This window comes from Rhineura floridana, chromosome 2 (assembly GCF_030035675.1).
Source record: "Rhineura floridana isolate rRhiFlo1 chromosome 2, rRhiFlo1.hap2, whole genome shotgun sequence".
Taxonomy (NCBI): domain Eukaryota; kingdom Metazoa; phylum Chordata; class Lepidosauria; order Squamata; family Rhineuridae; genus Rhineura; species Rhineura floridana.
Genome location: NC_084481.1, coordinates 58684698 through 58697129, shown reverse-complemented (window position 1 = coordinate 58697129; position 12432 = coordinate 58684698). Strand labels below are relative to the sequence as shown.

Sequence of the window (12432 nt, the reverse complement as noted above, 5' to 3'; positions counted from 1 at the left end):
GGGAAAGGTCAGGGAAAACATGCAAATCTTCTTTTGGTTCTAAACTCATGGGAACTACCTCAGCTCAGGCTGCAGAGTAGGCCAGTTGTAAATCTCTCATTGAAGGCTTCCTCCTTACAGGTGTTTAGAGCACATTTGTTTTATTGCCCCTCTGCACTCTTTCTCTTAGCGTTTACTGATGTGGTGTAGGAGAAAGATGGTATGGCTTTCTGAACTTTGGCAAAAAAAAAATAGTTTAAATGAAGCCCAGTCACTTGGCCTGTGTAGAGACCGGACAAGATCTGTCCAGATCTCAGCATGGCTATCACAGTTGGCATCCATCCTCACAGTGAGAAACTGAGGGAGCTGTTAATCTATCCTTGCCATTTCATTTGCAGAGGCTAGGCCTCCACCATGGTTTAAGGAAGGGGAAAAGCCCAGTCCTGTCATACAGTTTACTTTGCCTAACTTGGGTCAACTTCTGCAGCATATCAACGTGGAAGATTTGCCTTCATGTTCTTTACTGCCTTTTACTCTTTCCTGAAAATGATGGAATTGCTACTGGATAGGACCCAACCTTTCTGAGAATCAGTAGAATATGAAACCACAGTCTTTGGGGAAGTATGGTTTCCTGTCACTGCACAACTATTACATCTGTAGTTGGCCAAAGAGAAATACAACATCATTTATTTATGCCCAGCTGTGTGAGCTTGGGGTTTTTTGAATCTGAAGCAGTCACTTAAAAAAAGAGGTGTGTGTGTGTCATTTTTACAATAAGGGATATCTGACAATCTTAGGAGGAGGGCAACTGAAGACCTGCAAACAGAGGGCTAGACTGAGCAAATGTGCTTGCACTTCAGCACTTCTGAAACTCAGCCAATGGGTTTGCCCATAGTTTCATGGAGGCACTCCAAATTTGAAACAAAAAACAACTCTGTAGGATATGCCTTGTATAACCCCTAGAGCAGTTGCCAGATGGAACTATAGAACTAGCCATTTGTGTTGGTTGAATATTCTCTGCAGAACATTTCAAGCATTGTACAGCTTACAATTACAATTTACTGAGACACTGTGGCAAATTGCTTAATCTGCTGTAAGTAACTCATTTCCTCGGGGCTGTTTGCTTACAGCATGCACAGTTAAGAGCGAAAAGCTTCTATGAATTGTGAGCTTTGTCCTTGGTTGTATACACTGTCAGGAAGAATGTAATAGCTATATGGTTGGGGCCTAGGCACTGTCATTCATACCTCAGAGTCAATTGTACGTACTCCTTTGCAGCACACACAGCCCTGCTGTTTCAGATAAAGATCAGTAGTCTTGAAGTCTGCAGATACACTGATAGCAGGGTTGAGGAAGACAGGTGAGCATTTCAGTCCAAGGAAAGGGGTGGGGAAATCTGAGACATACTTAACTATTTTCATTTTGCGGTTCAGGGAGGGTCTTCTCTCTCCCCCCCCCTCCCGTTAAATGGCATTTGCTCTCAGCTGTCTGTTCCCCTGATGGGAGAGAGTTCCAAAACAGTTAAGAGTCTCCATAGGTGTTCTTGTTACCGCTCCTTTCCACCTCCACCAGAACTGTGAACATCAGAGTGCTTCTGTGCTCCAGCAGCCCATCTGCGGCTGACCTATTGACTCCCTGAGGGTCATTACCAGTGGATGTAAATTAGAGTAGCCACGAGGCAGACATTTCATAAAGAGATTCTGATGAAGCATATGGTACATGAAATATTTATATCTTTAACCATGCAATTACAACACATGGTTAAAACAGTTTCCCAAAGGGCAGATTCTGTATGTCTCAGACATCATTCCTGTTTGGCAGTTAAAGACTGCTTATTTTTCTAATGACTATTTGGCTGTGGCTAGGCCCCTATCCAGCAAAGGAGACGAAAAAGGGATGAACTTTTCTTAATAAACTCTAGACTTGAATTGCTAGTCTAAAGAAGCTGGGACCCTGTAAGAGTGACTTTGGACTTTTGAAGCAGGTGGGTTATGGGGGGAGTTGCTTATGTTGTTTTAACAATGATAAAAATGTTGTTGTTATTAAATTATAATTTAGTTTAGTTTGGAAAAAAGGTGAGTTATGGAAGTGTGGAAAATGGTGAGTTATTTGTGGTGTGGAGAAAGCAGATAGGAAAAAGGTTTTCCTCCCTCCCACATAACACTACAACTTACGGACAACCAATGTAGCTGAATGTGGGAAGCTTCAGGTCAGACAAAAGAAAGCAACTTCTTCGTTAAAACTATGGAATTTGCTCCCACAGGAGGCAGTGATGGCCACCAACTTGGATGGCCTTGAAAGAGGATTAGGCAAATTCATGAAGGATAAGGCTATCTGTGGCTACCATGTTGTACCGCCACATTCAGAGGCAATATGCCTCTGATTACCATTTGCTGAGAAACAGATGTGGGGAGAGCACTGCTGTACTCAGGTCCTGCTTGCAGGTTTCTGATCAGCGTCTGTGCGAACAGGATGCTGGACTGTCTGGGTCTTTGGCTTGACACAGCAGGGATCTTCTCCGGTTCTTATTTATTTATTTTAAAAATGCACCATGCTAATTCTCATTTTCACTTGGAGGTAGGGAAAGGGTATATTTCCAATTGCATTTCAAAATCTTATTAATCCAACAGCAAATAAAATTACCCAACTTGTATGGTTTTTCAAGAATCTGAGATTTTTGATGTTTCTGGAACTGCATGGTGAAACGTCGCCACTACCCTGATGGTTCAGCTAAATAAGTCCTCATGGTAAGATCAAAAAAGGTGTGTGCTTACTTCAAATTCCTTGCCCATGCAACTTGGATAGGAGGAGGAAGAGGAGGGTTTCATTATTGCTACTTCAGCAACTGGAGTAGAGTGTGTGCTTTTCAATGAGTGGAGAGAATTCTGATGTTATTTTCTCAGAGAAAACACTTTCTGCAGTTTGGAATTATAGGAATGGCATTGGGGGTAGGGAGGGGAAGAACAGGAATCCAATCATATGTCAAGACAACACTTGAGCTAGGTAGGGTAATGAGAGAGAGACACACTCAAAGAAATAAAGGGTGTCCTTGCCTTTTCTTGATTTCAAATTCATTTGTAATCTGCAAGTAGGACCTCAATGGCTACAGCAAGTGTGAGTTAGATAAGGTGATGATGTGATGAAGGATACTTTTCTTGCATTGGTTCAGGCGTCAAGTGATCATTGGATCCCTGTGGAACTTGGACTTGACTAGTACATTCTGTGGATTATTAAGATTTGTGGGAAAGATATTGTGAGGGTGACATTAACATTGGGGGTTGGGAACCTATTACAAAGCTCTTTTGCGCCCCCTACTGGGTGGTTGGGGCATAACAATGGAGTTTCAAAAGCAGAGAAGGGGAGGGAGGGAATGGTTTTTTTTTTTTAGTCCTTGGTGATGGGATGAGATCTTAGACCTCCTACACAGAGGGAAATTTCAGTGTGCATGTGTATAACAAGTGAGGGATAAAAACAAGATGTTCATTACAGCCGTGTGAAAGACAACTGCACGAAATGCCAGCATATTGGCTGAAAAAGCTACTGTTCCTTAACACATCAGGTGCTGCAGTGTGAAAGGAATTTTAGAAATTGGGACAGAAGTACTACCATTTTAATCTTAAATTAACACAATAAGCCCCATGTCTGAAAGCAGCCATAGATAACTAACTGCACAGAGAAAGTCTGCAGAAGGAAGGGTCACCTGGGGAAGACTTTGTTTACATTTTTCTACCACCTAGCAAACACTTTCCTTCCTTTTCATACCATCTCTACCTGAATCCCATTACACTGGGGCAGCCTTTCCCAGCCTGTAGGTCCCAGATGTTGCTAGGCTACGGTTCCCATAATTCCTGACCATTGATGACGCTGGCTGGGGCTTATGGGAGTTGTAGTCCAGCAACGTCTGGGGACCCAAAGGTTGGGAAAGGCTGCACTAGGGGTTGGACCCTTTTCAACCCGATGACCCTTTGGGTCAATCTTCTAGAGGCCACATGGCAGTGCTTGGCAAGGCCAGAGGCAAAAGTGGGCAAAGCAACAAATGTGAAATTTACCCTTGAGGAGTAGGTAGTTTCTGCACACACTCATACCCCATCTCTATCCTCCATCCAGGCAAGCAAGAAGCACCATCAGAGTTCAAGAAGATATTTCTGCCAAGTAAAAGCTCTCAAGGGACCCCCAAAGTAGGACAGGTAAAGGGTATGGCCTGGGGAGAGGTATGGCCTGGGGAGAGTTCCAAAGGCCAGACAGAGAGGTCTGGAGGACCACATTGGCCTCCAGTTCTGAGGTTCCTCATCCCTGCATTATATCCAAACAGTTTATTATGCACATACTGATACCTTCTTCCCCAACCCCCCTCAGCTTTAGATTGCGTTTTCTCTCATATTCATAGCAGTCAATCCAAAAATATCCAGTGCTTCCTGTAGACTTTTGCTCACTGAAACTTGTAGGTGATAACAGCACTGCTAACACAGTGCTTAGAATGTGAAAATGTACTGCCTTCAAGTCGATCCCAACTTATGGTGACCCTATGAATCGGGTTTTCATGGTAAATGGCATTCAGAGGTGGTTTTACCATTGCCTTCCTCTGAGGCTGAGAGGCGGTGACTGGCTCAAGGTCACCCAGTGAGCTTCATGGCTGTCTGGGGATTTGAACCCTGGTCTCCCAGGTTGTAGTCCAACACCTTAACCACTACACCACACTGGCTGTCTAGGGGTTGTGGAATGTGGTGTCTTCTTCCCTCCCAGTGAGAATATTTTGCTAATTAATTAAGGGTAAAGCCCCAAACTTTTGTTTAGTTCATTTTGCCTAAATTGGCCTTTAGCTGATTAAACTAAAGAATAATAAAACAAATAAAATATTGCACAGGTTGTCTTTGTATAGAGCTGTTAACCTTTCTACAGCAGTGTGTAGGATATCCTGGAATCAGCTGTTCCGTGTTCTCATCTGTGGATGCTCGTAGTCAAAAAGACTCTGATTATGAGAGGCTTCTCCACTTACCTTAGAACAGAGTTGTGAGGGAATCTTAAAAAATATTTAAAAGTCCTCATTGTGTTAAAAGGTGGATTATTTTTTGCAACTAAAGATATAGAACTCGATATAGTACTTTACATAAAAAACATCAGCGAATCATTGAGCATTATGAGAAGGGTATTTGAAATCTCATTCGTCCAATTCACATTCTAAAAAAATACTTTAACATTTATAATGATATTCTGTGGACACTCACCATCCCTTTGAGCTATTTTTTCAATATTAGAATATGAATTTTAATATGAAGTTAATGTGGTGGAATACATTTTTCCTATATTGTTTTATGGAGAAGAAAGAAAATTTCTTAACCTTTTTTAAAAAAAAAAAAAACTGGTTTAAGCGCCTCCTAAAAACCAGGATTGCAAAGCAGACTGTGATTCTGAAATCCTGGTTTGTAAGAAGTGCTTAAACCAGAGTTTTCCAGTTTAGCTGTCATGACAAACTGTTTTAACAAACAAGGAAGTTTCCTATCAAGCTAGGCACACAAGGGGAGGAGGGAATGCTTGAGCTTGCTGCTTGTTCCTATTCCAACAGAACAAGCAATGTTATGTCTGAACTGGACCATTCTGAACCAGAACTTAATGAACTGTTCTTTTGAGAGCTGTAGAGTTCCCTTCCTGTGGACATTTTCTCAAGGAAATGTTTTAAGATTTTTTTTGTACAAATGGGCTGTAGTTAGGTGGTGGTTTGTGAAAATTGATTAGGTGCCACCTGATGAAATGATTTTCATTTTTTTAAGAGGTGTTTGCTTTTTCTTGAGAGGTACTGTCAAAATCTTTGCAATAAGGCTAAATTAAAATAAATAAGCAAAATGACACCAGGCCCGTAAGGTAAAATATTGTGGGAGTGATCTTTTTACTATGTTCATAACCTGTACTCAGGTTATATCTTTTGTTGCCCTGCGGACATTTCAGAGCATCTTGAGCTCCATCACTTATTGCTAAACAGCACATTTATATACAGCTGTACTGGAATTCCCTGCAGCAGCCCCAGAGGTATCTGATGCCAGCCTTGTCTGGTACAGCAGACCCAAACATACAGTGAATTTTTTCCAGTGGTTTTTATATTTTTAAATCCGACTGGCATATGTTATACTGTGAGAACCACATCAAGAAGTCTCTGCTCTCTTTCTCTTTTTTGTTCTTCCTCTACAAAATAAGCTTCTAACTCTCCAGTTGAAATTATCTGGCCATTCTTTGTAGACAGTAGATGTATTCATTGAGCTGTAAAAAAATTACTTCCATAATTTTGGTACTTTTGTCCTTCTGTTTATTCATTTCCATCTGTAAAATTCCTATGTATTCACTTCTGTATATAAAATACATTAGATACCATCAATTCTTTTACCAGTTCAGAACACCTGTAAAAAAAAAAAAAAGCAACAGAGAAAGAAAAATCCAAATTAAAACAGTGTAAAACTCAGTACCTAAAGGACTGGGCAGATTAAAAAAGGTCCTTACATCATGCTACAAAGACAGCAGTGCTAGGTGATGCTCCCTGAGGAAAACATTCCAGAGTCAGAGCACATAATCAAGAAGGCTCTAGCAGAGGTCACTGTACACCTCACTTCTGAAAGTGCGGAGACTCCTAAGACAGTAGAGTGATCTGTGCAGACTGTGCTTTGTAAACAGCTTGACTACAGAAAGCCTCATCATCCCACATTCTGAAAGCCCCACTGTGGTTAGTGTTAGCTATGGTTTCAGGAAACAAGCCAGGGCTAGAAATCACAATTTGACATTTGCTTGCCTTTTTGAAACAGGTGTGAGGAGCTTCTGGTATGGGGGCCAAATGCAGGCTTCTAGCTGGCCCTTGGGACTCTCCTTAGGCCATACCCCCTCCCCAGGCCACAGTCTTTACCTGCCCCTCAAAGGCTTTTGTCTGGCTGGAGTGTGCCCTTGAACTATAATGATGCCTCTAGTGTGTCTGGAAGGAGTGGTGTGTGTGTACCTCTGAGTTTTGTGTGGCAGGGATGTAGTCTACATAGGTAAATGTCACACCTATTGCCATGCCCATTTTTGCCTCTAGCCCCATGCATTACTGTCATGCTGCCCCTGGAATTTGTTCCCCACATTCTCATGCGGCCTTCATACTGAAAAGGGTTTCCTACCTGTGCCCTAAACCATAGTTAGCACTAACCATATTTGGACATAATAAACACAGTTAATTGAAAACAGAAGAAAAAGCTTCCAATGTCCTCCTTGTGGCTGTGCTGGAGAGGAGCCCAAGGCTCACCAGGTTTACTCCTGTAGCACTAAACGTTGGTTTTGTCCAAATGCAGCCACAGAGTGGGAGTGATAGCTGTGTAATGTTTGTCACAGCAGAACTATGTGTTCCATAGGCCCTATAAAATGGCAGGTACTCCAGATCAGTGTGGTCATAGACTAGAGGCAGGTCACTACCAAGAAAAGGCCATTAACCTAGTAAACAAACATTTTAGGAAATGTTTTGTGATCTTATTACAGATGATTAAGTACTGCTTTTTAAAAAATTAATTTGCTTTGGGAAATGAAAAGAATGTATGGGGTGATGAGAAGATACATTGTAAAGATATACTCCCTTAGGTTTTCTTTAACAAATGCCCTTTCACCCTTTTAGCAGCATATTACTGGTTGAAAATTGCAGTTTGAACAAGCTCATATCATGCTAACCCATAACATTTGCTGATCATTAAAAAGCATTCACTGCTGCCAAAAGAATACAGGATTTTTTGACAATTAGACTAAACACAGCAACATTGTATATTCATTGAGGAACTCCCAAGAAGATAGAGGATCAACTCTTCAAATTAAGGAAAGGTAAATAAATGCTTTATTGGTAACTGGCTTCAATATTCCAATTTTTAGTATGTAGGAAAAATTAACTAATTTTATTACTTGCTGTTACCACTTTCAAATCTGATTGTAAACTATTTTGTAGCTGGACTTCATCTCATATACTCTGAAGCCAAATTTAAACTCTCTTTCCCCCCCTTATTTCAACTTCCAAGCATTAGCCCATTTATTTAGCTGATAAGGCATTATTTATGTAAAATATTTATATCCTGACCTAATCTCTAAGGTGGCTGAAAGTAGATTAAAACAATAATTTCTTTCTTTCCCAAATTTACATCTTGCCTTTCCATCAAGCCAATTGAACAAATTCCAACACTTAACAGTGGCTGTAAACAAATCGGCTTATCCGGCCAAAGGCCTGTCTGAATAAAGGCAAGGGCTGTACACAACCCCACTTCCATTGGACCATTTTCCTCTGTGAAGATGTGGGGAGGACATCTGTGACCTTCGCAGGGTGCCCACAAAAATCACAGCACTTGTGGATGAGTGGGTGTACTTACAATTTGAGGAGGTGGCTAGGTGACTTTTCCATCTTTCCCCCTTGTTTTTTTAGAACTTTAAACCAGGGAAGGGGATACTGTGGCCCTCCAGATGTTGCTGAACTACAGCTTACATCCTCCCTGGCCATCCATGTTGACCTGACCTGATGGGAGCTGGAGTCTAAGAACATCTGGAGGTTCAGAGGCTTTAAAAAAAAGCAAAGCCATGCTCAGCAAGTGAGCTGCTGGTTGCTTTAAAAACCTCTTGTGCTGGGAATAGTGCTTCCTGATGACATAACATAATTCCTAGGGACATTTGTATGGAAAAAATTATAGCTGCCCCATGGCTGCTCTCAAGTTCCTACCAAATGAGCTTCATATGTTGACTAGAGAGAGAATGTTCTTTACAGAAGAGCTTAAAACCCAGGCAAATTTGCATGGGAGAATGGACCAGTAGCCAGTGAATCTGTTGTAATGTGGGAGACACCTGATTGCTATATACAGCCCCAGTTAGTAGTCTGGTTGCATTCTGAACCAGTTGAAATTTCTAAATACACTTCATTCAAAGACAACCTTGTATAGAATGTGTTACAGTGGTCCAAATAAGATGTAACTAAGGTATGTGTTTACCAGGGCCATATTCTGACATTTCAGGGAATGAACACTGTTGGTGCACTAACCTCAGTTGTGGAAAGCACTCAGTGCAGAAATGTGGACGTCCAGATCTAGGGATGAATCCAGGAGTCTTCAAAGGAAGTGCAGAGCCATTCAAGCCAGATTGAGACCCTCTTTTCTGCTCTGCCTTTCTGCTGATGGGGAGCGCCTCTGTTTTATCTGAGTTAGGCTTCGTTGTTCACCCTCAACACTGATTCAGACATTTAATGGCTTCCTTTGAGATAGAAAGGAGGCATGGAGGGATCAGGTGTCATCTGCATATTGGTGACACCAAACCCCAAATAGAATTAATTACAGCAATTCAGGCTGTATGCACCCACGTGGGAGAAAAAATATTGAACTTGCTTCTGAGTAAACATATCTAGGAGAGCAGCATTAATAAAAAGCAGTGCAACTGTATTTTAAAAGTTTGAACAAAGAAGAAAAATGTACAAGAAAATGGTTTGGAGTGGTATTCCATAGATAGGGTGCTACACAGAAGAGGCCCTGTCCCATCTAGCTTTGTAAGGTAAAAGGTGGAACTGTTTACAGTTGTTCATATAGTGTAAGAGTAAGTTAATTCATTATCATCAACACTCTACTAAGTAGTATAAGTACAAAAAGACAGATCCCAAGGAATTTACATTCTAAATATCTTTTGTTGAGGGTAGACGGCAGCTACTCAACCAGGGAGGTGAGGCCATATTTTTTCCCCCAAAGTGGGTGCTATGAATATGATTTACTGGTGGAAAGCAAAGTCTTGAAGGCATGTTCAGTTCAATCTGCATTTTATTGGTGGAAAAGATGAAAAATTGTTCCATAGTAGCAGTGTAGTTGATCTTCATGTGTTCAGTACCTGCCTTTCCCCACCCCAGCCTCCCATCACCCTGAATATACATTTACTACTTCAAACGTGAGACTGAAATTTTTGACTGAAATGAGTTTCACCCCTCCCCGAAATTGTAGATTTAGAATTCTCTTCTCTTGAACTAGAACCTTTGTGTACTTAGTCAAGGAATCTCCAGATTTAAAAAAAAATATTGTTGGCTGTGTCTTGTTTGCTGAGTGAGTGAGTGTATTGAAATTAGAGGTTCAGTGTATTGAATAGAGATTATTCTTAGACTTGGATTATGGGAACTGATTTCAAATCTTGGGCCACTCCATCACTCTGTCAAAGGTTTGCTGTTGGGGTGGAGGGAGTCAGTTCTGGAGACATTGATCTGAATTTGATGGAGGAAGGGATCCAAATGTAAATGAATAAAGAAGACCTCATCACTCTGTTTGAATATTATACGATTACCTATGCTTATAGTGATGATTTGCACATGACTACCGCCCCCCTTTTAAAAAAGTGATGTCATATCCTGCCAGGATAGGAATCTGAGGCTAAAGTGTACATTAACACTTACTCTTTTCTACTCAGGCTTGACTTGTAAGCAAAGAAAATCCTGAATTTAATTGGTGATGAGCTCTGAGGCTACTTTGCCCTGACTAAGTATCTTTATTAAACAATTTCCCCCTTAATTTGAAAGCTGAGAACAACGTATTTTGTTATTGTAAGAGAGAAGTCTTTCATCATACATTTCAGAGCCACTTTGTAGCACTAACACTAAGAATGGGAAATCAGTTCAGAGCATCCTGAGACCATCTCCAGTCGTGCAGCTGAAATCATAGCTACCAGTCAAGTCACCAAGCTCAATTTTTACATTTCCTCCCATTTCCCCAGTGATGTGACCCTTAAGCATTCTTTTACTACTACTTAAATGATTTTCAAACAAGGCTAGGCTTGGCCTAGACAAGAGACTTTCAGTTTTTCTGCCAGCAGGTATGTGGCTGGGAGCATTACTAGTCTGTATTCAGTGCAGATTCCCTGAGTGTATTTAGTCTTAGCAGTGATTGGAAAACTCCCGGCAAGGCTAGGGCTTCCAGAACTCTTCATTTGCAAATGGAAATGAGACAAAAGAAGTCCAAGGAGTTTTACAGAGAGAGAGAGGAAACGAGAGTGTAGGCAATGGCTTGCAGACAGTTGTAAACAAGTCTGAGCAAACTATTCTCATCAGAGTAACTTGCTCTCAGCAGCCATTATTTTAGAATAGATATCTTCTCCGCTCAAGAGAAGTTGGCAGGGAAGTCATTCTATTGTTACATGAGTTTCTGACTTAACTATTACATTTTATGGATTATGCATGCCAGTTTTATGATTCAGTGAGCAGTTTCCCACATGGCTGGTCAAAGAAGTTTTATGCATCAGGGAACAATATTACGAAGCTCTTAATTTCTTCTTTTGGCTTCTACAGAGTCACAGTTCACATTGAAGTATGATTCATAAAAAGAGAAATTCTCACCCATATGAACAGTTGAGACCTTTGTCAGGTAGACGCAAACTAGGCGGTTATGGATATGGGCAGCAGCAATTGCAGCGACTGCGGCAGCATTTTTTCCAGTTTGTATGATATCTGTGCCTACACAGTTGTCAGTTTGCATTACCCATGGAAGGCTAGGACTGTAGGTCTGGAAAAGAAACCTGTTGCGTGGTTCATCTCAAAAGGAGCATTTTGTTCATATCTAGAACATATTAGCATATTGAGATACTGGTCGTCAAGAGACCTATCTTATTTTTGAGAAATAATAATAATAATAATAATAATAAATAAAAATAAAAATAAAAATTTAGTTTTATGCTGGTCTGTTGTCTGCTGTACTACTAAATTTTATGGTTACTGGGTTTTTTAGTTGGAGTGGTTTTACTCTTTATGAATGCTTTTGGGATGAAGAGAAGGTTACCAAATGCTTGAAACAAAAAAAGTAAATAAAAGAGATTAGTTAAAATTGTTTTGAATCTAGTGAACATTTAACAGTCCCTGTTCTTGAAATCTGATATCATGTACTACTTCTTTTTCTGTCATGTGCAAATTCATCTCTCTCTCTCTCTCTCAGTGAGCTTCATGGCTGAGTGGGGATTTGAACCCTGGGCTCCCAGGTCATAGCCTGGCACTTTAACAACTTTATGGTTATATGTTAACATAAGCATTAGTTAAATAAGGTACCAAGGTTTGTTTTTAACAAGGATTTAAACTCTAGATTCAATTCTTGGTTAGCATTAATGATGGCAATGCTTTCTGTAAGACTTATGTAGGCCTGCAACATAAAGGCATTTCGGAGCAGGGAAAAGCAACATTAGGCAGCACAGGGGCATCCATCCAGCTCCTCCCTCAATATCCCAACCTCATATAACACATAATGCCTGAGCATGCCTGCAGTATGTGCCTTTCCACAGCATGCTGCTCTGTGTTTAGATTTAAAAAGTGAAATTTTCTTCCACAATTGGCTTTGTTTGTTGCCCACATGCTACTTTGACTATCCAAGTAGGATATTAAAAAAGGGCTAAGTACTTATATTTCTGCTTACTTAAACACACACGTATATATGCATGCACACATAGTGGAAACATTTCAAAAGC

General features: G+C 40.7%; 1 protein-coding gene across 6 annotated transcripts in view; it reads left to right on the top strand.

Annotated features, from left to right (window-relative positions):
- Positions 1-12432, top strand: part of FMNL2 (formin like 2) — a 262344-nt gene that overhangs the window by 135953 nt on the left and 113959 nt on the right. The window lies entirely within an intron of this gene.